We start from the raw sequence: 25177 nt of genomic DNA, 5'->3' as shown, positions 1-25177 counted from the left end.
GTTTTGCATTCATTCATCTGTTTATTCATTAAACAAATATGTCCCAGGCCCTTGCAATACATCAATGAACTAAACACATACAAGAGCTTATATTCCAGTTGGTGAGATACACAATAAGCAATAAGTGTAATAAATACATTGTATACATTAGAAACCAGTTAGTGCTCTGAAAACCAACCAGTGGTGGAGGAAAGGAAGACTGGGGGGCAGGGGTGTGAGCCACTTGTGATTGTGAATAGGCTGGTGCATACAGGTCCAATAAGTTCTCAATAGGCCTTATCGAGAAGGCAATATTTGGGCAAAGACTTGGGGGAGGAGGAGTTGGATACATGAATGTCTAGAGATAGCGTGTTACAGGCAGAGGGATCAACAGGCAAGGACCCGAGATGAGGAAGTGCCTGGTCACACATAGCAGGGGGTGGGGGTCACGGACGGGACACTCTCAGCAGGCTCCCAGTGGTCATCTTCTCCCTTGGGGGAAGAACGAGAACATGGTGGGAAAAGGAACCAGCAGATTTTCCCTGGAAACATAAAGAATGACGAGTAAGATTTTTTCCCATAACAATCAAGATTATTCAACTGTGCAAATTGGAATCTCTTTAATTTTAGAATAGAATAATTATTCAGCACATGTCCTTAAAAATCCCATTTTAGAGGGCATTATATAACAGAAATTAGGTCATTGTTATGCTCTTAATATTCTTTCCTGCTTAGCCAGTGTATTTCTCTGAGAGGCAACATAATGTTATAGAAGCAGCCTAGATTTGGAGGTCAGACTAAAATCCAGTTCTCATCTTGATGCCTCCCTCTACTAGCTGTGTATGATGCCTAACAGCCATATGCTTCAATTTCCTGGCTAAAGGAGAGGAGCAGTGATGTGGGATGAATGAGATGGTATATGGATGGTAAATAGTAGAGTGTCCATCGCACAGACTGTGCCAACAAAGGCTGCCTTCTCCTTAAAACAGGAGACTCTGTGGCGAGTTGGAATGCCTGCTTTCTGCTGAACTTGAGAAAATAATAAGGTTCTTCCCCCTGAAACACTGGGTCTTCTTTTAAAACTTTTTTTCTTTTTTTTGTCTTTTTTTTTTTTTTGCTATTTCTTGGGCTGCTCCTGTGGCATATGGAGGTTCCCAGGCTAGGGGTTGAATCGGAGCTGTAGCCACCAGCCTACACCAGAGCCACAGCAACGCAGGATCCGAGCCACGTCTGCAACCTACACCACAGTTCACGGCAACGCCGGATCGTTAACCCACTGAGCAAGGGCAGGGACCGAACCTGCAACCTCATGGTTCCTAGTCAGATTCGTTAACCACTGCGCCACGATGGGAACTCCAACACTGGCTCTTCTATATGAAATGCTGCTTGCCAAAGTGGAGAGAGGAAACTTTACTTTCCATTCAAACATCTTGGTTTCCTTTTGGGGGCTTTCTCTGAAAGCTTTGTGACCTCAAACCCCATACTTCCAATGAAGAACTGTCTGTGAGAATTCAGTACAATGATGAGAAGAATCACCTCATGAAAGAAACTGTGTGATGCCTTCAGCCCTAGCTCAAAGTCCTGTGGTTGCCAGTAGATCTAACAAAGCCTGGGGTAAAAATAAAACCTCTATAGAGATTTGTTCATAGAAGCCAACTTGCTAGAAGGCAGCATTTCTCAATGATTTCACTATCTGGTATTTTATTGATGATATTTCAGTTCTATGCTGTCAATTGCAAAATTTTCCAACACCATAGTGTTGGCTCAAAGCTCTTTCTAATTATGAAAGATGCTGTGAAGAACCATGATATGGGGATTTCAAGTGCTTTTTGATTAAAATGACATTCACAGCGCTAACATTTAAATGACTGATTCGGTTCCTCTTCCATTCTATAAGTTCATCATATTTTTATGTTGTATAGAGAAGGAGATTTATGGAGGAAAGACACCACCATCAGCAGCAACCTATTTATAAAAGAAAATCTTACTGCTCAAAGAAAAAAAAATTCAGTTGCTATATGGGCAGATTTATTTTCAAATGATATGAACATATTATTGGATTAAACTACTTCATAACATTCTTTGATATTCTTAAGCATTTCCCCATAGTAATTTATATCTTTGGCTAATGTAGTATAGCAAAGAGAAGTGGATTTTTGTAGTTCCAAAGTTCTTAGTTTTATTCCCAGATCAATCGGTTGTTTGATCCTGGGCAAAAGATCCTCTGTTTTCTCAAATGTAGTATGGGGATAACCCATAGGCTTGTTCCGTAGATTTTATCAATAAAATTTTTTAGAAAACATTTAGTGTTGGGGTTAATGTCTACTAGGCAGCCAATAAATGATAGCTATTATTTTCATGAACCATCGGCATAATACTTTATTCCTATTTTTGAAGATCATTTCAAGGACAATGCTATGTGAAACCTGAGTCAAATAACATACATTCTGGAGAGAGATATTTATAGCTTGGGGAAAAGTGAAGCAAAAAAAACACGTAATAGCATTTTTAAAAAACTATCTAACATTTTTGCATGCTTATTATATGTGCCAGCCCATATGCTAAGACATTTACATAAGTTATCCCTTTCAGTACTTACAATAACATTTTTTCTTTTTTTTAATTGAGGTATAATTCACATACTATAAATTATACCATTTTTAATTGTGCAATTACAATAGTTTTTAGTATATTCACAAGGTTATGCAATCATCACCACTATTTAATTCCAAAATTTCATCACTGCAAGAAGAAACTCCATACCAATAAGCAATCATTCCCCATCTCTGACTCTTCCCAGTCCCTTGTAACCAGCAATCTACTTTCTGTCTCCATGGACTTGCCTGTAAGTGAAATCATAAAATATGTGGCCTTTTGTGTCTGGCTTCTTTTTGAACAATGTTTTCAAGATTCATTCATGTTACAGCACATGTCAGTACTTCATTCCTTTCTATGGCTGAGTAATATGGCATGGTGTGGTTGTACCATCACAAGTTGATGGCACAGTAAGATCTTGCAGTTGAGGATACTGAGACTTAGAAAGTGTAAGGAAACTTGCCGGGGAGCCTACTACTTCCTCCACTCAGCTTAGATCTTCTTCCTTGCCCTTAAATTCTTAGAGTATAAAGCTCTTCTAGCAAATGACACTCCTGCCCTCTTTCCTCATGTGGCCCCACTATTTTCTGTGCTTTAGGCTGTGCTCTTCTGATGCCCAGAAGGCCGGTTCTGAGCTCACCAGAAAGTAAAACTCTTACCTAATGTTGACAAGAGGCATCCTTTCCCCAACCTCGCAGTGTTTCCAGAACTGACATCTCAGACTTCAATGGAATTTTGTTCAACAATGTCTTACCCAGAGCCAAGAAATAAAAAATAACCTCTCTCCAAACACACGCTTCTGAATGATGATGCACTGGGATGTACAGGGAGGGAGGTGTGGTCTCAGAAACAATCATTTTTTCACTTTTCATAGAATTTTAATTTTTTACAGCCCAGCATGAAGTCCTAACGAATCATGGGGATTTTTAAAAACATATTGAGGGAGTTTACAGATGTGAGAGGTATTTATATCATCTTGAAACAAATTAATTTGAACAAGCTCATTGTCCCCTTGTAATAAAGGAGTGGCTGGTTTCTTGGGGTTGCTGTTACCCATTTCTAAAAGGGTGTCTGCATTTAAAAAGGACTTTCTTTTTTTTTTTTTTTTTTTTTTTTTTTTTTTTTTTTTTTTTTTTTTTTGTTTTTTTTTTGTTTGTTGCTATTTCTTGGCGCTCCCGGCATATGGGTCCAGCTAGGGTTGAATCGGAGCTGTAGCCACCGCCTCCCAGCCACAGCCGCATCCGCCGCTCGCCCTACCCCCTCACCACCCAGATCGTTACCCACTGACAAGGCGACCCCCCCCTCATGGTCCTAGTCGATTCGTACCACTGCGCCACGCAACTCAAAAAGGACTTTCTATTTCATGAGCCACCTCTTCCTTTTCTTATGCCTTGGGTGAAGTCACCAAGCTATCTTTATAATTCCATCATCATTTTCCAAGCAACACACAGAGCAGCTATAAATGGAACATTAGGGAAATTCAAACCCACACAACTGGTAGGGAAATTGGATTAAACATTGGTCTACAATCACGGTCAAAAGTGACCATGATGAGAATTAATAAAAGAGCAATATTTCTGTTGCCATTGGCATTATTCTGCTGCTTAGAGAACAAGAGTTCTAGATAATAGCATTGACTCTTAAAGTGAGATGGTGATTTATAAGTTTTCTTCCTGAAGAAATGACTGGTTATGGATGGGGAAAACCCCTCACTTTCTAATTTGCCTGTGAAAATGATTGGTGTAAATTGTAACTCATGTAGATGCAACTGAAATGTTGGAGAGAAGAATTCTAGCCTGGAACCTTCCATATGCTGCAGATGAGACCCTAAAATAAGAAGAAGAAGAAGAAAAAAAGAATTCTAGGACAGAGCTCTCTTTCGCTTGGCATTAGTTTTCCTGCCTACCCTTCATCCCAGCACATGTTACTCATAAACAACTCGCCTGACAACACAGGCTCGTCTTTCTCTGAGTTCTGTCCGTTGTTCTCCGAGGACGTGCAGCCCGTCCATTTGGGCCACGGCAATTTGCAGAGCGAGTTACTGCAGAACTAGTTCAAAACACGAAATGAAATCCTCCTGACCTCCTCCTTGGAAAACGAAGAGGAGTTGCTTGTTAACAAGTCTTTGAACTTTTGCGTGATCCTTCCTTGAATTTCAAAGCGTAGTTCTGCATCACGTTGCTCTGATTTTTGCTTAATTGACATACTTATATTGAGTTCTTGGCTTTAACTGGTTTTGTTCCTCTCAGACCCTGTCTTACTCATTTAATATGATGTAGTTTGTGTTTGATGTACTCTCTGTGGGAGTAGGTTTTGTGTGGATTTTTTAAAGTTTACCTAAAAAATGATAACCAAATGATGAACACATTTTCGCTCCTCCTTCCATGTAACTAAGCTTACCAATAGCTAAAGAAAGCAAGCTGTAATGAGCTCAGACACAGCTCTTTACCTTGTATTTAAAAATAGGAAAGAGGAAAAATGCAATTGTCATATCAAAAAAAGAACTTGGAGGGAGTTCCCATTGTGGCTTAGCTGGTTATGAATCCAACTAATATCCATGAGGGCACAGGTATGATCCCTGGCCTCCCTCAGTGGGTTGAAGATCTGGCGTTGCTGCAAGCTGCGGTTGCAGACGCCGCTTGGATCTTTAGTGGCTGTCTGTGGCTGTGGCACAGGGTGGCAGCCGCAGGTCCAGTTCAACTCCTGGCCTGAGAACGTCCATATGCCACAGGTGTGGCCCTAAGAGCAAAAAAAAAAAAAAGAACTTGGATAAATACATTCTTGATAGAGGCCTTTTGAAATCCAGGTAAATACGTAAATTATCCAAGGTAGGGTGTGATTGCTGAGTGTGGGTTTGAAATGAGAAGAGCAAGGCAAAATGAGCTAGGTTATTAAAATCATTATAAAAACTACATATATACATCTATCTCACACACACACATATAACTGAATCACTTTATTGTATAGCTGAAACTAACACAATATTGTAAATCAACTCTCCTTCAGTTAAAAAATGTAAAAGCTTGTCATACATAATGTATAAAATTAAATACATTACCTCAAAACCAAATGTCATAAATACTCAAACCCCGTCACTTCCTACTGACGTTATCTCATTTGCTCTTGTCTATGGGCTTGAGGTAACTTACATGGATTGTATCTGCAGTAGAAATGGCACACAGCAGGGCCCTTACGCACATCTCTTTTCAGCTCTATGTGCAGTGATGCAAGGTTGGTAACTTGAAATTGGCCTTGCTGGAGTATTTACACCATGAAATGTGACAAATGGTGCAAAACCAGGGTTTTTTTCACCAGACCTCCTGTTATTTCAGACATTTACCAGCCCTCTACTACCCAAGGTGTAAGAATCTTGCTGTTTCAAGTGAAATAGGATCTGAAGGGCCTATTTTGGAGAGTTGATTGCTCTAGGTATATGTGTGTGTGTGTTTACTATTTTCTTCATCTGTTAGCATCATTCCTTTCTCTATGAAATTACCTCTTTCTTACTTCATGCAGTTGGGCCAGAGGCAGGGGTGGAGTGGGAGATAGAGACCTCAGCTCTCCTTGGCCTCGGGGGTGGGCTCATGACTTGATCTGACCATCATCGTACTCCATGGCACTGGCCACAGGGATTGGTTCAGGTATGAACATATGAGCCCACACTGGGACAGAGTCCTCCTCAAAATGCAATCAAGGGATGCTGGCTGGGATTAAGAGCAGCAGCTGTGGGCTTGAGGCTACCATTAGCCATCTGTTGGTAAATAGGGGTGGTGGACATAGGGGGAGGCAGGGCTCTGATGACTTTATTTGAAATTTGTTTGAAGCTCGATGCCCCTTAGACTTCCCAGTTATATGAGCCAATATACTTCCTTTCTTGTATGACCAGCACATATTTTTTTAAATCTTAAGTAACTGATAAAATTCTGTATCATATTTTATTTTATTTTCTATTTTTTTGTCTTTTTTAGGGCCACACCCAAGGCATATGGAGGTTCCCAGTCTAGGGGTCGAATCAGAGCTGCAGCCACTGACCTACGCCAGGGCCACAGCCTTGTGGGATCCGAGCCATGTCTGCATCCTATACCATTGTTCACAGCAACACCAGATCCTTAACCCATTGAGCAAAGCCAAGGATTGAACCTGCATCCTCATGGATGCTAGTCAGATTTGTTAACCACTGAGCCACAACGGGAACTCTAGTATCATATTTTATATTCATATGGAGTACATTCTAGTTAGGTTATAGTGACAGAGATGCATAGAGGGGGTTGCAATTTGATCTATATCATGACCAAATTTGTAGAACAACAAAATATATCTTAAAGATGATATTATGGTATTTATCAACCAGAATTTTGTCCAAATTTATGAGATCCAATTTAAAATACTAAATGCTGTATTTGTTTGATACTTTGAAGTTCATGAAAGATAAGGACAATGCCAAATCCATCATCACATCCCCAGGACTGATGCCAGGACTGATGATTCAGGAAATCCTGGTTGAAAGGACCAGTTCCTAAACACAGTGCATTCAGCTCCACCATGATAATGACTCAGCAGTTTTACGCTATACCCCACAGCTTTCTTTGTAAGAAAGGCATATGGACAGCACTGTTTGATATGGGGCTGAGTAAGCAGATTCAATAAATAGATTCTAACTCATTGGTATGCCGTTTGACCTTGAGAGTTGAAGTCTCTTTCTGAATAAGCCAGATTTCTCATTTCAAAGTCTCTGGACTCAAGGGAACCAAGCAAGAGATATAACCATCCTGCTTTATAACAAGCAAAAAAAAAAAAGTCTATAATCTGTTAGCAATTTGCAAAGTAAAGTAATTTAAAGCTAAAATTCAACTTTTTCTTTTTTCTTTCTTCCTTTTTTTTTGACCACACCCATGGTGTGAGAAAGTTCCCAGGTCAGGGACTTAAGCCCCACCATAGCAGTGACCTGAGCCTCGGCAGTGACAACGCTGAATCCTTAACCACTAGGCCACCAGGGAACTCCTAAAACTAAGCTTCTGAAGTTAAAAAAAAATTTTTTTTCTCAGTTGGAATCTTTTAGGGGAGCACTTGCTTCCCCGTTCGCATTTCCACAGAAGTAAAGAAATATGTTGAATATTTGAGGAACTTCTTTCTATTCCTTTACTTCTTCTTTCTCATTGGAATAAAAATAGGTCTGTCTGGAGAGACAGAGAATAATCTGGCACAGTTTTACCAAGCTGGTGGGGATAAGGTACACACTGAAAGGCAACAGCACACTGGTTTCTCTTTCACCTGGCCTTCTTCTCTGCCAGATACTGCGTTATTAAACGCTTATGAGTCTCTGTGTGCTTGGCTGGGAAAATGTGCACTCTGTAGAAATTCCTCTTCCTGCAGGTAAGGAACAGTCCCATGTTGGGAGGAAAGGAAGAAATCAGAAGAAAAGGAAAAAATCCTGGCCTCCACTTAAGTCTAAAGACCACCATCTAATACTGTTTATCGGGGCTGCCAAGCCAGCAAAACTGAAACTCCACTGTAAGTTGCATTTGATGTCCTCTTGCCTGTATCCTATTTATCAAGAACCCAGAAGGAGTGTTGCTGAGTGATTTCCCCCTAGGTACCAATTCAGGGCATTTTGGCAAAGAAAACTTGTACTTAGAGGAAGTAGCATTGGAGGGAAAAGAACCATATGGGAGCCCAGGATTTGGGGTGCCTTTTGAAGGGTGTTCTTGGGATCTGAGTGGCTCCCCAAGCTTCAAGCTTTGAATATTAATCACTGCTTTGCCTGGTAACTCAAGGCACAGGGCCCAGATTGTGTTCAGAAAGAAGAGGACTCATTTTGGGATCAAGTGAAGTTTTTTAGAATCTAATACTTTGGGAGAAGAAGTGTTCTTGTGTGTAGAGAGATCCACTCCTGCTTTCGAAAGAAGGTCTTTCTGGGACCTTAGAACAGAGTGATGGCTTCACTTCTTCATGGATTTGAGGACCGAGCCCCTACGGGATCTTGGCAAGACTCATCTCAGATCCATTAGGACCGAAAAGACACGTATAAGTAAAAAGGCTAATTTTAGGTAAAATTCTTTTTAACATTCATTTGTCAACCAGGGATATAGCTGCAAAATAGCTGATAGAGACAATCTACGTGACGGCGTTGTGGTTGCTGGGAGTGCTATTTAGGACTTCTGCATCCCAATGCTAGGATCACAGTCTGTCTCACTTTACTTTACTTTGAACTACAATTGACCTTTGAACAACACCCGTTTGATCTGTGTGGGTCCACACATATGGATATTGTTCAATAGTAAATACAAGAGTATTACATAATCCCCAGCTGGTTGAATTCACAGAAGCGGAACTGTGAGTATAGAAGATCCACTGTATATGGAGGGCTGATTTGTAAGTTATACCTGGATTTTTAATGGTGAGGAGGGTTGAAGCCCCTAACTCCTGCATGTTCAGGAGTCAACTGGGATGAAGATGGATTTAAGGAAGTAGGGTGAAGTGGTTTAATCACAGCATTTAGACTCATCTCTACCATGATGCTTCAATTTGGTTCTGAATTAATTATGTAAGACATTAACATGATTTCAAACTCTGTGATAGGAAAAGTATATTTTATCAATAAAAAGTATATTTTATCTATAATTTTTTTTTTTTTTTTTTTGCCAAAGCATTAAGAAATCCCCAGTGGAGCCATTACATTCCAAAGGCCAAAGAGGATATTTTGAAAGCTGGTGCTGGACCTATCTCTAGGAAGTGGTTTTGTTCACTCAAGGAGGAAAATAAAGCAATGTAAAAATTTCAATTTATAATAAAAAAAATCAATGTAAAAAGTAGGTTGGATCTTAGAATCAAAGAGAAAAATGGTAAGAAAACTGAAATTTCTATAGGTGAAAAGTTTAAATCTCAGAGGCCAGGCTATCAAGGTAGGATGGAGAAAAGGAGGGAAACTCTTTGTTAGATGCTTCTAAAGTTAGAAAAAAAAAGGGAAAGAGATGGATGTTCTTATTGATACCAGATTAAGCAGATTTGCAAGTATCTTCCCACTCTATGCGCATATACAGAGGTCCAGCTACACATCTCTTCCACTGACCTTGTTACCAAATCTGCAGACTTTGTTGCTTCCAGTTCCCTGACAATGTAGACAAAGCAGTAGCCACCAACATGAATCAGTGTAGAGCTGAAATTCTGGCCATTCCTCCTTCCAGCCAAATTGAAGAACCAGGTGCACTGCCCCAAATTCTACTCACGAAGATCATTTTCTACTGTCCTTCAAGACCATACCATAGTGGTCTACAGCCCTCATTGGGATGTAGCCAGAACACCATGCAAAATCATCTGTTACCAGGCTCAGATTTATTTTTCCTTGGTTATTTGTTCATAGGGAACTCCTTATGAGGCCATGGGTTATGGTTGAGAGAGAAAAAGCTATATAGCAGGAGTAGAGACCATGGACACTGGTTTATTTCTCGTGCAAATTTATCATCAGGACCTGAGCCCATTCATATAGAACACTTTCATTTGATGATGGAGTGCTGCTTTCCATTGTCAGACTTTATAGTTTGGTGGGTTAGAAATAATCAAGTTCATGATAGGCAACTCAAGTCTTATAGTAATTTAGTGGCCCCTGGTCAAATATTCTGTCTCTACTAGTTGCCCAAGGGCAAGCCAAGAACTGTTTCTCAAGAGAAAAATAGTTATCTGCAAAGAATGACATAGCTTTTCTCCAGATCTTAAAGATCTGCCCTATAAATTTACTTCTAAGGTGTATCAAAACTCCTAAATGTCCCTGTCTGCCACAAGCACTTTGAACATCATCAGATCTGCATGGTCATGCAGCACTAGAATTTTTGTGAGATTTATTTCCTACTCTCTGCAATATATATGCATTACCAAGGTGTTTAGAGCAATTGCTACAGGCTGTTCAAGTTTCATCAGCATAAGATCATTCATGTAATGGACGCTCAAGATCCCTGTGGACCAGATTTTGACTTAGGGCCAGAGAGCTGATATGCCTGCAGGTAAGACAGTGAGAGCTTATTGTTCTGATAGTCTTTACTAATAGGTTTGGATGGAGACGCATTCACCATATCAAAGATGCCTACTGGATGTCAGGAGATATGTTGATTTGCTCTAGCAATGAAGCCATATCTGGAACAGCAACTATAATTTGAGTCACCATCTAAGATTATAATCATCAACCATCATACTCCATGATCTATCTGTCTTCTGCATCATCCAAATAGGAAATAGAGATTTGGTAGAAATCACCACCCAAATCTTTCAAATCCTTGATGGTGACTTTAATCTCTCCAGTATCTCTAAGAATGCAGTATTACTGTTGGCTTACTAATTTGGTAAGTAGAGGTGTTTTAATCCGTTTGCTCTCTCCTCCCATAATAGCTCTCACTTCACAGGTCTCAGACCAATGTGGGGCTTCTGCCAATTGTGACGTCTATTCCAACAAAGCAATCTAGAATTGGGGACTTAGTCACAAGGTGGGTTCAGGAACTCACTGGACACACTGTCAGGTTAACACAAGCCAAAAAGTTCGTTTATCACTTGACATCATTTAACCCTACTCTGACTGGTGGTTTAACATTCTGTGTCTGCAGAAAATAGTGTCAGTTCAGAACCAGAGTAGCAACATCTGTAGCAACATCTGATCATTCTCCTTCCAGCCCAGTGCACAGTCATCCTGGGAAATAGCCATATGCCCCTTTGGTGAAGGCTATGAGGAATGTTACAATCTTAACTTTGCTTGTATAGCAGGGTTTTTCCCTCTAGGAAATTCAGCATTCAAGGAACCCTCCTTTAAAGGTCCTTCATCCAAAAGGCTCTGTATTTGTCAAGAGGATCAAAGCTGGTTGAGAGAATGTAACTCTCTCTTAGGGTGATTCAAGTCAGACCTCTGTTTTTCAGACCTAGGGCTCTTCTAGTTACACAAACCAAATAAGACTTTAGTGGGATATCCATCTACTTCCATTCTAAGGACACCACTATTGATCACCAATGCCAAAGTTTTCTGCAGGTTAGACTCTTCTTATGAGGACGTCAGCTCAGATGTTCTCCAGAGTAACATGGCCACCTTATCCTTAGCAATGAGCGCACTGAAAGGGCAGAATTCGGATGCAGTCACTGAAAAGAGAAGACCATTTGTCATGGATCTGCCCATCAGGGTGTACTTACTGCTGAAAGACAGAAAGTAGGGGAGTACCCCACCCCCATGCCTGAATCCAGAAGAGGAGAAAGGAAACACCCCACACCTTCACAGAGGCATGAAAAAGACCTGAACCTGGCTGAACCTGAACGGGATCCTGAACCTGACTTCGAGAGCCCAGTTACTCTCCCACCAGCCAACTTGGCTCAGACTCAACGGATGTCAAGTACTAGTCAAATTGCCCCTCCTTCTCTATTGGGAAAGGACGGCATAAGAAGATAAAGAGAGGCAACATAACCTGGCAAGAAAAGCGGACACAACCCTTCCTATGTGGAAACAAGACTCCTAGGAAAAGAGTCTTGATGAAAGCAAAGGATTTGGATTAGTTGCAATGACAGCCCTCAAGTGCTTTTTAAGAGGGTGGGGGAACAGGAGTCAGGGGCACAAAGGCAGGAAAGGGTGGCAAATCTGGGTGGGTTCCAGCCCTGACAAGTGACCTGTGCTTTACTAAAGCTCCTGTCCTAGAGGGGAACTAAGCCACAGTCAGGAAACAAAGTTTGACTTGTGATACAAAGTGTGCAATTGTGGAGGTCATTAGGAAAGGGAAGTTTCAACTGAAATTCGGATACATGGGGTTACCACCGGAACTCACAATATTTAGGGCAATAGAGTAATTCCAAAGCAATTGCCAGTCCATAAGCAGAAATTTCCTAAAGGGTCTCAGTCTCTTTCAGCTGAAAATTAGCTATTCCCCAATCATCCCAATACCCACCCCCCCAAAATGTGGCCCTTTAGGCAAGTTTGCCCTGAAGTTGCAATTGTGCAAAAATATGTCATTTATGGATAATGAATCGTGGTAATTTTCTACAAAGCTATAGTCCTTCTGCAGGAACTGTTCTCGTGGTATTAAAAATCAACTAAGCCCTTACCTTTCATTTGCATTTCCTTTTTAGACGTCCCAGAAAGAGAAAAATTGCAGAAAATACATTTCCTGGTACCAAATCACAAATTCCAGTTGAGTTCAAGAAGCTGAAAGAATAGGACCCCTGCTTTCTGAGGGATGCAAAAACCAGCGGGGGCTCTGCTTCAAAAAGGAAGCAAAGAATGAAGCAGGCACAGCAAATAGCAGTTCTGGGCAGGAAGGAAACCCAGTCAAACTCTTGCCAAAAATTATTGTATTAAATGCTAAATCCTGCTTTAAGGTGGCAACCATAATTTAGTCTTTTTGAATCCTCTCTTTTATAAGTAGAGCCTCCTGCTATGTTCTGAAAAGAAGAAGCATTTCTGTTTGCAAGATGATTGATTTTTTTTTTTTTTTTGACAAGAGCCAGACTTTAAAACTGGTGTCAAAAGCCAGCCAAGTTAAGATGAGGGAGAAGAAAGTAAGACTGGTTATTTTGTCTAAAAATAAGTCATTCAAATTTTTGGTAAATCAGTGCCACTTTTGCCTGAGAACAAATTTAGGAAGTCCAGTTCTATAAGTTTCTCCTGTCTTGTGACTTTTTACCTGCCTCTGGGAGTGCATGCTTGAATGGTATCACCAATTACTTGGAATAGTCACAAGCAGCCAGTTAACGGTGTTCTTTTTCAGAGTAACAGATAGACCCTAGGTCAAGGGAATGACCTGAAGTGCCATACGACTGGCTGAGATTTGCTAGGAGAATGTAGAAAAGGTTCTTGTTTGAGGGGAGAGAGTTACAGGTGGAGATGATGGGGCAGGAGAGGTGGGATGTTGTGTTTTTAAAACATTTAGGAGATCAAAATAGGTGTGCAGGCTCAGGAGATCCTTCAGGAATCCCAGAAGTATCTACTCTTTGTTGTGGAAGGCTTTAAAATGACTGATAAAATGAAAGTTCACTATCTTCCCTTCAACATATTTTCAAAGCCTTTGGTAATGAAAACGGTTTCTTCTTTGTCAATTTCCTATGCTTAAAAGAAAATGTATAATGCCATTAGCATGGGGATTGTGTAATCTAAGCCACCAAGCATTAAAAACACTTGAAAATGACATTCAGTTTTGAGACTTAATTTTGAACAGGTTCTCAGTCTTCCTAAAACATGATCTAACGACCAGACACCATTTCTCTGTGATGAAGGTTATAGCCTTGCAAGAATACACACCAGTTGTTTAAACTTGAGTATCTCTTTATTTTATTATTTTATTTTATTTTTTGGCTGCACCTGTGGCATGAGGAAGATCCCAGGCCAGGGACTGATCCTGCACAACAGCAGTGACCTTAGCCATAACAGTGACAATGCTGGATCCTTAACCCTCTAAGGCACAAGGGACTCCTAGAATTAAGTATTTTAAAAGAAAAAAACTGATGATTAAGGAGGAAAGAGTTGAGGTTTGGAGAGGGAATCCAGAAAGAAATATCTACAACTGAAATAAAAGGTGAGAAATAAAACACATTCTGGAGAAAACTTATGGCCATAGTACCAAGGATTATTCTATGAAATTACTGTCTTTTTTTTCTATTTCTCCATAACTGCATAGCTCCATGAGCCCTAATTATATATCATATAGCTTATTATATATATCTTATATATCATATAGAACATAGTAATACTTCTTTTTCCATTTCTTCCTATAGCAGAGACCACTGGAAAAATATTTTAAAAAATAAAATATCTGCACATACCCAAGCAATATAATTTGTGTTTTCACATTCCTCATTAAGATCATAAAATCCCTTTTTGGGTGGTAAAATTCAGCAGCTATATCCCAAGAATCTAGAAGAGTTCTCGGCGCATAGTAACTGCTTGTCTTAACCTGGAGTCCCCAGAGCCTGAGACAAAGGCTTTTTCAACTCTTTGTCTGCTGAAAGAAATCCCAGAAGAGCAAAAAGGAGGGAAAGGGGTTCTGAGTACAAATGTTCACGTGACCTCATAAAACCATCCTCAACTATGTGTGGAAATGGCAGCTCAAAACAATCCTCTGGGGGAGGAGGAGAGAAGAATTCCTCCAGTGGCCCCCATCTCCCACTGGTCTCCCTGCCTTTCTGAGTTGTGCATGCACAGGTGCTGCACGGGACTCCAGAGTCCCACACCTCCTGGTCAACAGAAAAGCTGTGAGCAGTGAGTGCAGCTAGTTCTCCCTGGGGAAGCTGGTGAGAGCTCACACAGAGGATGGGAGGTGTACATACAAGGAGTCTGACAAAGCATTCAATGAATATTTGCTGAAAGGATAGTTTTACTCTAATACTCTCAATTATTGATTGAAGAGGAGTAAAAAGTCAGCAGTAATTCATCCTCATAATCATATGCCATTTAGTGAAGAAAAGACATAGGTTCTAACAGACCTTGCTTCATGGAAGAATTTTAATAGTTGCTGATTTTTGAAAGATTTTCCCAACTGTCAGCTCGGTCTAACTAGAGCTGTTTAACTGGGGACCAGCAGCATTGTTTCAGAAAGTCACTAGATGATACACCTGACCCTCAACTGTATAAAAGACAAATTGTTTCTGGAAGCATGGGGCAAATCACACACTTCCATGAGCATCACCAGCAGCAAGTACCTTCTGAGTCAGCTTATGTGGTTCTGCAACTTTGCCGCTGTCACCTGCAAGACTTCGCATTGACTTATCCTTCCCTCTCCCCTCATCCCTTTGTGACCAGTACTCATCCTTCAAAGCTAAACTGAGGAATCACTGTTACCAAAAAGCATCCACAGCCTCTCTCTCTCCCTTCCCCCTTCCATCTCTTCTTCCCTGTCTCTTTCCCTCCCATCCTTCATCCCTCCCACTAATTTGTGCTGGGTACTTTCATGTTACTCAATTTTATTGCTCTGGTTGCATCTATCATATTCTATCTTCACAGCAACTATTTCACTCACTAGATTGTCAGCTCTTACAGTACTGGGTTGAGGCACTTCTCTTCTTAGGACCTGACACACAACAGAGGTCCAACAAACTTGAGATGAATGAAAGAATGAGTGATTGAATAATAGAGAAAATTGCAAAGGACTTCCGGAAGAGAGGGTAGCTGATGGTTATAGCAGGCTGAGCCAGGAAAATATAGAGATGCTGGATGCAGAAGGAAGACAATATTCACAGACCCAGAGAGAAGGTAAATGCTGGTCCAGCTGGGGCCATGGCCATAAGGCAGAAATGCACTTAATTGACTGTAAAGCAGTGAATTCTGCAGCTTGGCTGGGACAGGAAGACCTAGAGCAGGTCACAGGGAATAAAACCAGAGAGGAAAGTGAGAGTCAGGTGGCAGGGGGCACCAAATGCCGGGCTTAGCAGCTTTACCTTTGTCCTCTATTTCAAGTTCCCAAAATATTTAGAGCAGTAGGCAGTCAACCAAGCAGAGTTTAAAAACAGCTGGTAGATGTGCAGAAGAGCAACTGGAAGGGTGAAACCAATCACACTTAGAAGCAAAAATGACTTTCCTTGTTAAGCTCTGAGCCAAGGATCAAAGACAAAGTTTGGCTTTGGAAAAAACAAATTGGGAGGGGTTTAAAAACTATTTACAAGTTCAGTGACTTCCTGTCCGTAGCTCAGAGTCAGCATTCTCTAAGACATGACCCGAACTCCACAGTCTAATCCCTTCGCCTCCTGCCAAACGGAACCATTAGCTGTCTTCACACATAACCTCTGTTGCCTTGTTTCTGGGAAAATCTTCTTGCCCGAATACTCTCCTTCCACCGGATTCCTCCTGTCAAAGTACGACCTGCACTTTAACTCTCTCTTTAAATGCAATCTCACCCATGGTAGAGGCACACATGACTTCCCCTTGGGCCATCTGGAGACAAGCTCTCCCCACTTCCGAATGTGTTGGGGTCAAAGCTAATGATCTCTCTCTTGAGTTTTATATATGGAGGAAGAACCAAGTGGGATGTAAACAAAAACCTGGATTTTAGTCTGTTCTTGTGTCCTGGGCCCACACAATCTTTGTTTCCTCACAGGCAAAATAAAGGGGTTGGATGATGTCTTCTCCAAGGTGCCTCACAGCTCAACGCTCCATGCGACTAATGTGAGAACTCTGGGTATGTGTTGTAATGTGGGAAGACACACTGGGGGCTAAAGTCATGGCACCTAGAGTGACCGGCACTTAGGAGATGTCCAAGAAACATTTCCTGAGGGACTAACCAGAGACCCACGCTCATCACCTACCTGTCTATATTTGCTTCTGTTTGTCGTTGGCTGGGTGAAGTGCCCAAGGATCAGAGCTGCCTGTTGTTATGGCAGCGGCTGCTGTGTTTTATTCCCAGCTTTGTTGTGATACAATTGACCTATAACACTGCGTAAGTTCAAGATGTGCATGATAAGTTGATACAGGTATATCTTGCAAAATGATTATCACAGTAGTTATTGACCACATCCATCACATAAGGTGGATTGTGTGTGGGTGTGATGAGAATACTTAAGATCTACTCTCTCAGCAACTTTCAAGTATATAACACTCTGTTGTTAACTATATCACCATACTATATGATGCAGTTCTTAAAGGAGTGCTTATCAAATCCAATATGCATGTGCATGACCCGGGGATCTTGTTAAAAAGTAGATTCTGCTTTAGTAGATCTGAGTAGGGGCCCAAGCTTTTGCATGTCTATCAAGTGCTTTGCAGTGCAGGTGTAGTTGCTTCCCCAGCCAGACTTTGAATAGCAAAAACTTAAAGCGCAGTGCCATCTGTCCTTCACACCTGCAGGTTTGGCATCTGTAGATTCAACCTTGTGGACATGGAACCCACGGATCTGGAGAGCCAACTGTTCAGCACCCTTTTACCTAAGGTACTTGGGCATCTATGGATTTGGGTATCTGCAGGGGTCTTGGAACCAGTCCCCCGTGGATACCAAGGGACAAATCCTGGGCCATAGAGTCTAGATCTGTGATGTTCAAAGTAGGACTCACAGTCGGACACGGTTAGGGAGGGCTGAGGGCTAGCTTTATATGGCAAATAAAGTATAGTTCCATAGACTTTAATTTTTATATTCTAATAAGTGCTGCTTAGTGGTGGAAGTTCCTATTAGGATATTCAGTTGTCTTACAAATGGTCATAATTTTGTAGAGTACATTCATTTACTCAACAACTGGTGAACAATGACCTATGGCAGGCACTGGGAATACATCTAAACTAAACAACCAAAACCTCTCTGTTCTCATGTAGCTTATAAGGAAAATATTATAAGCAAGACACACACACATAGTTGGAATTTCTACACTTAAAAAGAAAAAACATCATATACCAATGTTTTCTTAAGTGGGTGATTGTTGCTTGCAGTGTTGCTATTCTTGCCTTTTAATCGTAAATTGATAATAGCTTACCTCAGTTATCAACTTAGTTGTGACCTGTTTTGTGAATCCAGCAGTGGGTAGTTACGTATGTTTGCACCGGTATTTTAGGCTTATACATTTCCATTAGGTCGACTCAGACGTGCAGGCTTTTGAGAATCAATTATAAACCATCCACACCCCAACTCTAGCTATCAGCTTAGTGTAACTAGAACTGATTAACTGGTGAGCAGCAGCAATGTGACAAAAAGTCACAGATAATGGACCCGTCCCTAAGTTGGATCAAGGAAAAATTATACAAAAAACTTGGAGCAAATAATACATTTCCACAAGCATCCTCAGCAAGAATCCTAAAGCAGACTTACCAAATCTCTCATCAAATTCTGCTGGGCCAATGACATTTAACTGTGGTCACCGAGTCCTTTTTCCATGGAAGGAGGAGATAGATGGGTAAATGCGCCCTATTCTTCAGATTCACTGAATCCTCATAAGGGAAAGTCATGTGGAGGTTGAAATTTATGAGAATGCCTGCCATAATCAAAGATTTCTACCACCTGGAGTTTTACAATTATTATTATATGCAAGAGTCATGATTTTTCTAGTGGGTTGATGATTTCATTAGCCACGGGCTTCCTTTGTTTCTGCTTCTCTGCTCTCTCTTACCATCAGGGGAGCTGTTATGGGTTTAATTTCCTCCTTGCAGACAAGAGAAGGGTTTCTTTCCAAGATTGAACATTTTAAGATGTTGGATGCTTCCCCCACTTGGGCTCAGTTCAAATAGAAAAGTGAGCGACGTTGTCCTGGTAGTAAATTGGAAGTCAGCCTGACAGGTGTCACCTGGTTTTTTCCACTTTGAAAATGCATGATCTTTTTCAAGTATCCTACAATAAGCACATACTCTTTTCATATATTTCAAAGTCTTTTTTAAATGAAATGATTCATTGAGGATGATTTACTTATGGTCACTCTGTGTGATAACACGAAGAGAGGTAATTTTTTTTTTTAAGTTTGCTTCTTTTTTAGCTAAAGGAGGAGACAGTAAGTCACTTTTTTTTTTTTTATTTCAGAAAATTGAGTAAGTACCCATTATCCTGGGAAAAGTGTCTAACTGGGCCTTTTTACGTTATGTGACTTAGAAAAGGTCTCCGCTCCCATCAGAGCTCTGAGTCATGATAATTTGTATACTCCTGGAAGGAAAAGCCCAACTCCAAAACCCTTTCCTAAAAATCCCAAGGTATTTTCTAGCTGATAGAGTGGACCAGAATGGTTCAGACTCAAGTCTGCTGGTCAGAAGGGGAGCATATACCCTGAATGGGATTTCATCTGCAGTACAGGGACCATGGCCTGCAACTCCAGCTCAGTGCAGGGCCCAAAGATAGGTGTGTGAGAGAGCCCATTCCTGCGACTCAACACCTCTACGCAACCAAGCTGCCACTGCCCCCTCTTACAAATGCAGAACTCACCCTTTCTGAACAGAATTAGCCCCACATTTCTAGATCAATCAAAGGGAGAGGAGAACTCAAGAGGAAGATGCTATTCTGCTAAAATACAGTCATTGATAGGGAAGAAATAACCATATCTATACCCTAACCTAGTGACATGAGTTTAGTTGTACTTGCTTTGTGTGTTTACCATGGGCAAGGTGAGGAAGCAATATTCCCTCCCTAAGGAGTTCCCGTTATGGCTCAGTGAAAATGAATCTGACTAGTATCCATTAGGACACAGGTTCGATCCCTGGCCTCACTCAGAGGGTTAAGGACCCAGCACTGCCGTGAGCTGTGGTGTAGGTTGCAGACGTGGCTCAGATCCCAAGTTGCTGTGGTTGTGGTGTAGGCTGGAGGCTGTAGCTCCAATTTGACCCCTGGCCTGGGAACTTTCATATGCCACACCTTCGGCCCTAAAAAACAAAAACAAAAAAGTTCCTAGACAAAGATTATTGAGAACGTTCTGAATAAAGCTTTAGCAACAAGTTTTGGCTGTGTGTTCACTGCACTACACATCACAGCTGTGAGTCTGAAGGGCCTGTTTCCTGGGGGAAACACTCAGGAGACCCATGGGCGGCATAGCGAGTGATGACAAAGGAATGTGGCAGATGAACAAATGTCAGGATGCCTGGGTGTGTCATGGACCTTCTGAGCTGAGTGGGGAGGGGAGAAGCCCCTTGTTTGAGGGTGCCCCCTCCCTGGGACTTTGGAAGCTGAAGGGGAGCAGTGGCTCCTGTTTGTTTGAAAGCCCTCAATCCAGCGAGAAGGGGAATTAGTTCTTTCAAATCTTCTGGAAAGTTTCTACTTGCCCTAAAAGCCTTCCCAGCCCAGGTGCAGAAGCATATGACAGCACCTCAAAGACTTCCATTCCTTTGAAACATGCCTTCCAAGGTGCCATTTAAAGCATTGGGATGAAAACCCATTAATGAATATGTAAAAATATGTCCCTGGGAAGGATGGTTGCCAGGGACAAAGAAGCCGAGGTATGCTTCATCTCCATTTGGCTCCAGGAGCTGTATTAGTTTCCTAGGGTTGCCATAACAAAGTACCACAACCTGGGTAGCTGAAAACAACAGAATGCATCATCTCATGGTTCTGGTGAATCTGTGCCCCACAGAGTTTAAAAAAGAAAACAATCTTGAAACTGTGTCCCATAGGGTTAATAGCAACTGGAGAGTGACAGAAACTCTTGGGCTTATATTACAGAACAGCAGGTAAGGGAACAGCTTGTTAAAAACCCTTCTGCCTGTAACACAACCAAACGGCTGAAGCCCCATGGAACCCACATAGCTGATCAGAGTCTGAATGGAATAGACTTGCTTGTCCAATAGGTAATCTTTTGATGTCATAGCCCCAATTTCCCCACATTTCACACTAACTCCCCTGAGTTACACGGGTCTCATGAAGAAGCATGAGGCCCCTGTGTCACCGTTTCTTGTCTCCATCCACCTTCTCTTACACATCTGACCATGCTGTGCTCTTCACCCATCAACACCTCAAGTTCCCCACCTTCAGGGACATAGAGTTGAGATCTGTTCTCCTGTTTCCTCATTTGGCTGCCTTGTAATTAAACTCTTTCTTAGCTGCAAGCCTTGGCGTCTCAGCTTTTGGTTTGGTGTGCTTTGGGCAAACCCAATTATTTCGGTAACGCTGGAGGCTAGAAGTCCCAAATCAAGGTGTGGACAGGGCCATGCTCACTCTGGGAAAAAAAAAAAAAAAAGTGTGTATATATATATTATATTTCTATATATCACATATTATTTATATATTGTGTATATATATAATATTATATAAATTATATATTTTATATTTTATTTATAAAATATTTTTATATTTATATATTATATATAAAATTATGTTATACATTTAAATATATAATATTTTATATATATAATTTGTTATATATATACACATATATATTGTCTTTTTAGGGCCACACTTGTGGCATATGGAAATTCCCAGGCTAGGGGTCGAATTGGAGCTTCAGCTGCCAGCCTACACCACAGCCACAGCAACACCGGGTCCTTAACCTTTTGAACGAGGCCAGAGATCAAACCTGCATCCTCATGGATGCTAGCTGGATTTGCTACGGCTGAGCCACGACAGGAACTCCCTCTCTGAACATCTTAAGGAAGAATCTCTGCTCGCCTCTTCCTGAGTCTGGTGGTCAACAGCAGCCCTTGGAACTCCTTGGCCTGGAGATGCACCTCCCCAGTCTCTGCCCATGTTTCACACCCTGTTCTTCCCTCTGTGCCTCGGTTTTCTCTCTTGATAAGGATATTAGTCATTGGATTAGGGCCTCTCCTAGTCTAATATGATCTCATTTTAACTAATTACATCTGCAAAGACCCTACTTTCAAATAAGGTCTGAGGTTCCAGGTGGACATCAATTTAGGTAGAACACTTTCCAACCTAGTACAGCAACCCCCACCTCCTTTTTCACTCTTGCTTCTCCTAGTATTCTAAATATGAAGAATTATTAAGGCAAAAAGAGAATCTCCTATGACTTGGATTAGTACACATCAGACAGGAGATTTTTTTTTTTTTTAGGGGTGCACCTGCAGCACATGGACGTTCCCTGGCTGGCCTATGCCACAGTCACAGCAGCACCATATTCAAGATGCACCTGCCACCCATGCCACAGCTCACGGCAACACCAGGTCCTTAACTTGCTGAGTGAGGCCAGGGATTGAACCCACATCCTCATGGATACTAGTTGGGTTCTTTACGCACTAAGCCACAATGGGAGCTCCAGGAGATTTTTAAATTTATTTTAAAAATTAGCTTTTTCACTAGAAGGGATCCTTTTAAGGTCAAAGATTACCTTTTATAGGGTTGGAATCCACTGCTATATCTTCTATGATCTTCAGACCGGCTGTTGCCAACATTCCTAATATAGGTAGAAAAGAATTATAAACAGCGCTCTCCCCCAGTCTGCATTTGGCTGTTCCTTCCCGCAGGTTCCCTCTAGAATACCATGATTTACATCCGCCTCCCATCCCCATCTGCGATCTCCTTCTGGTTGACAATCTCTTTCTGGGACTCTGGGAATTCGAAAGGAACAATTCCACTGGAAATTATTGCTGACCTCCTTCTGTGGGATGCTTTAGAATACCCTTTCTAGAATCTAGACCTGTGTGAAGAAAATCCAGAGGAAATAATACTAGCTAACACACTAATGGTAAAAAGTATTTCCTCCCCAAAGTGTAAAGATTAGGCAATTACACTCCCATCGTCTAAACGTCAGGTATGTAGCTGAAAGAAAGGGGTCATAAGCTACAAAACTATCCAGCCAATAACAAGGGGAGAAAAATAAAGGCTTGTTTCCAAAAAGTAGAAAAATGAAAGCCAAGTGAAGTAAATATTTATTTTCTAAATAAACATTTTAACAGAACATACTTATGGCTGTGTTTCACAAATCTATCCTTGTTTCAGTGCTTTATTGCTTTGCCTAAGGTGTCTAGTGAGGAAATATTGCATGTCTTATTTGGGTTCAGGAAGAATTTGTACACATCATCTATACCCACAAGCCTTGACAATTAAAATAAATTGTTTTTATTACAGTACAGTTGATTTACAAGCCTCAACAATTTTTGAAGTGATACAAATGTCTTATTATCTAAAGAAAGATAGAAGCACAGAAAAATTTGTAAGGAAATTTGGAGTAAGTAAAACTGGTTATTGAGTATCTTTAATAGAAACCTGCGCATTGTTTGGAGCACTCTTCCACGTTATCTGATCGAAGACTGTCATTGCCTTGACATTATTTTACAACACTTAAGTTGTAGATTACTGATAATAAGGTAAAATAACTCTCTATTGACCATTCTTTCCTATCAATATGCAATAAATTCTGACTAGTGGAAGCTCCATTGACTTCCCTTCTCCATGATGGAAAAGAGTTTTGCAACCACTTGCAAATTCATTTCAGTATTCCTGATTTATAAATGTGTTTGTTCTTTGGATTCTCTTTTGAACTAGTTGTTTTTTTTGTTTTTTGTTTTGTTTTTCATTTACTCAATGAATTTATTACATTTGTAGTTGTACAATGTTCATCACAATCCAGTTTTATAAGATTTCTATCCGAGTTGTTATAGCTTTTCCAGTTCCCTAAATTAATTAATGAATTAAATACACGTTTGGCAAATGTTCATTTTATATTCATGTGTCACATTACCTTTTTAAAAAAATTATCCTTTTAACGGATTTATGGAACAAACCACTCTACCATTTCCAGATGGAAAAGAAGCTTTCAGTTTTTACTGAAAATTAAATCTAGCTATTAGGTTAAATTTAAGTGAATTTATATATTCCTGTTCCATATTCCTGGAACAGTACCCTTGTAGGGAAAGCATTGATCCCTGCATAGTTGAATGGATAGTTATTAAATGTACTGTTTTTCCATAGCGTCCCCGTTTTTGATGACTTCTGCCTGGAAAGTTTTCTGGACCAGTTTAACCCCAGGGCTAAGGAACACTGAGATGCAGTTATAGAAAATGTGAATTCATTTGACTTGCTTTGTGAATTACCACATCAAAGCTGAGATGGACAACAGTGTAATTCTAAAAATAATTAATTGCTTGATGACAGTGCAATAGCTATTACATTCAAGTAACTTCACAGTTTGCATTTCACAGAGTAAGTGATAAAGGACCGGGAAGGGAACTGCCCAATCCTTTACCTAGAGGATGAGGACCCACAAGATGAAAGTTCTGACTGCAGGTAACCCCTCCCCCTCACACTCAGGCCCTAGATAATGCTGAGAAGAAAGTTGTTTGTCTTTGGTATAGTTCACTTGTCAGTTTCTGCCAGCATATTATGACTTCCTCAATGGCCAGTATTCTCTAACCCAGTCTCTACTATCAAGAGAAAAATGTGAAAAACTCTTTCACACTAAAATATTAATAACTCTCCCAGAGGAGCTTTATTTCAAAAAAGAATTGCAACCCCCACGTATCAGTCATCTGATCTTTAAAAAAGAGCTAAGGCAATGTAATGGAGAAAGGGTAGTCTTTTCAAAAAATGGTGATGAAAAAACAAAATATGAACATGCAAAAAAGTGAATCTAGATACAGACCGTAAGCCTTTCACAAAAATTAACTCAAAATGGCTCCAGACCTAAATGTAAAACGCAAACTACAAAACTAGAAGATAACATAGGAGAAAAAATCTATGTGATCTTGGCGTTTGGCTATTGACAATTTAAAACAGTTATTAAAAATTTGTCAATACCATCTAATGACAGCCCTTATTTAATGATTATTATCTAGTCACTCCAAAATTAGGGCAATTACTTTAGTGATGATTCAAACACTTATGGAAGATATATTAAAAGACTGACAATTCTCCAATGAAAAATAATTATCTTTGTTTCTCATAGAAATATATTGAGAAAGAGAAATTACTCAAAGCAAATATTTTAGAAGTCAACTCTTATTTCCAGTTTAAAAAAAAAAAAAGAACTTGTTTACTGAGTGTGTACCAGGTGCCAACGACAATGAGGCATAAAAGGATAAGGAAGATATGGGTGGACATAATGCCATCTGAATTGAATTTTGAAAAGTCGAAATGGGAGGAAGTTCCTTCTAAAGGAGAAAGAAACATTAAGTTGACTGAATAATTTGGTGTTTTTGAGCAGAGCTGAGTGTCTCCTTTGACCAGTGCATGTGATCGATATATTTTGACCAGACTAGTGAAAGAGAAAAATTTGCAAAATAGGATAAGAGAAAACAACAACAGCAACA

This window comes from Sus scrofa, chromosome 1 (assembly GCF_000003025.6).
Source record: "Sus scrofa isolate TJ Tabasco breed Duroc chromosome 1, Sscrofa11.1, whole genome shotgun sequence".
Classification (NCBI taxonomy): domain Eukaryota; kingdom Metazoa; phylum Chordata; class Mammalia; order Artiodactyla; family Suidae; genus Sus; species Sus scrofa.
Note: the sequence above shows the minus strand (reverse complement) of the source record.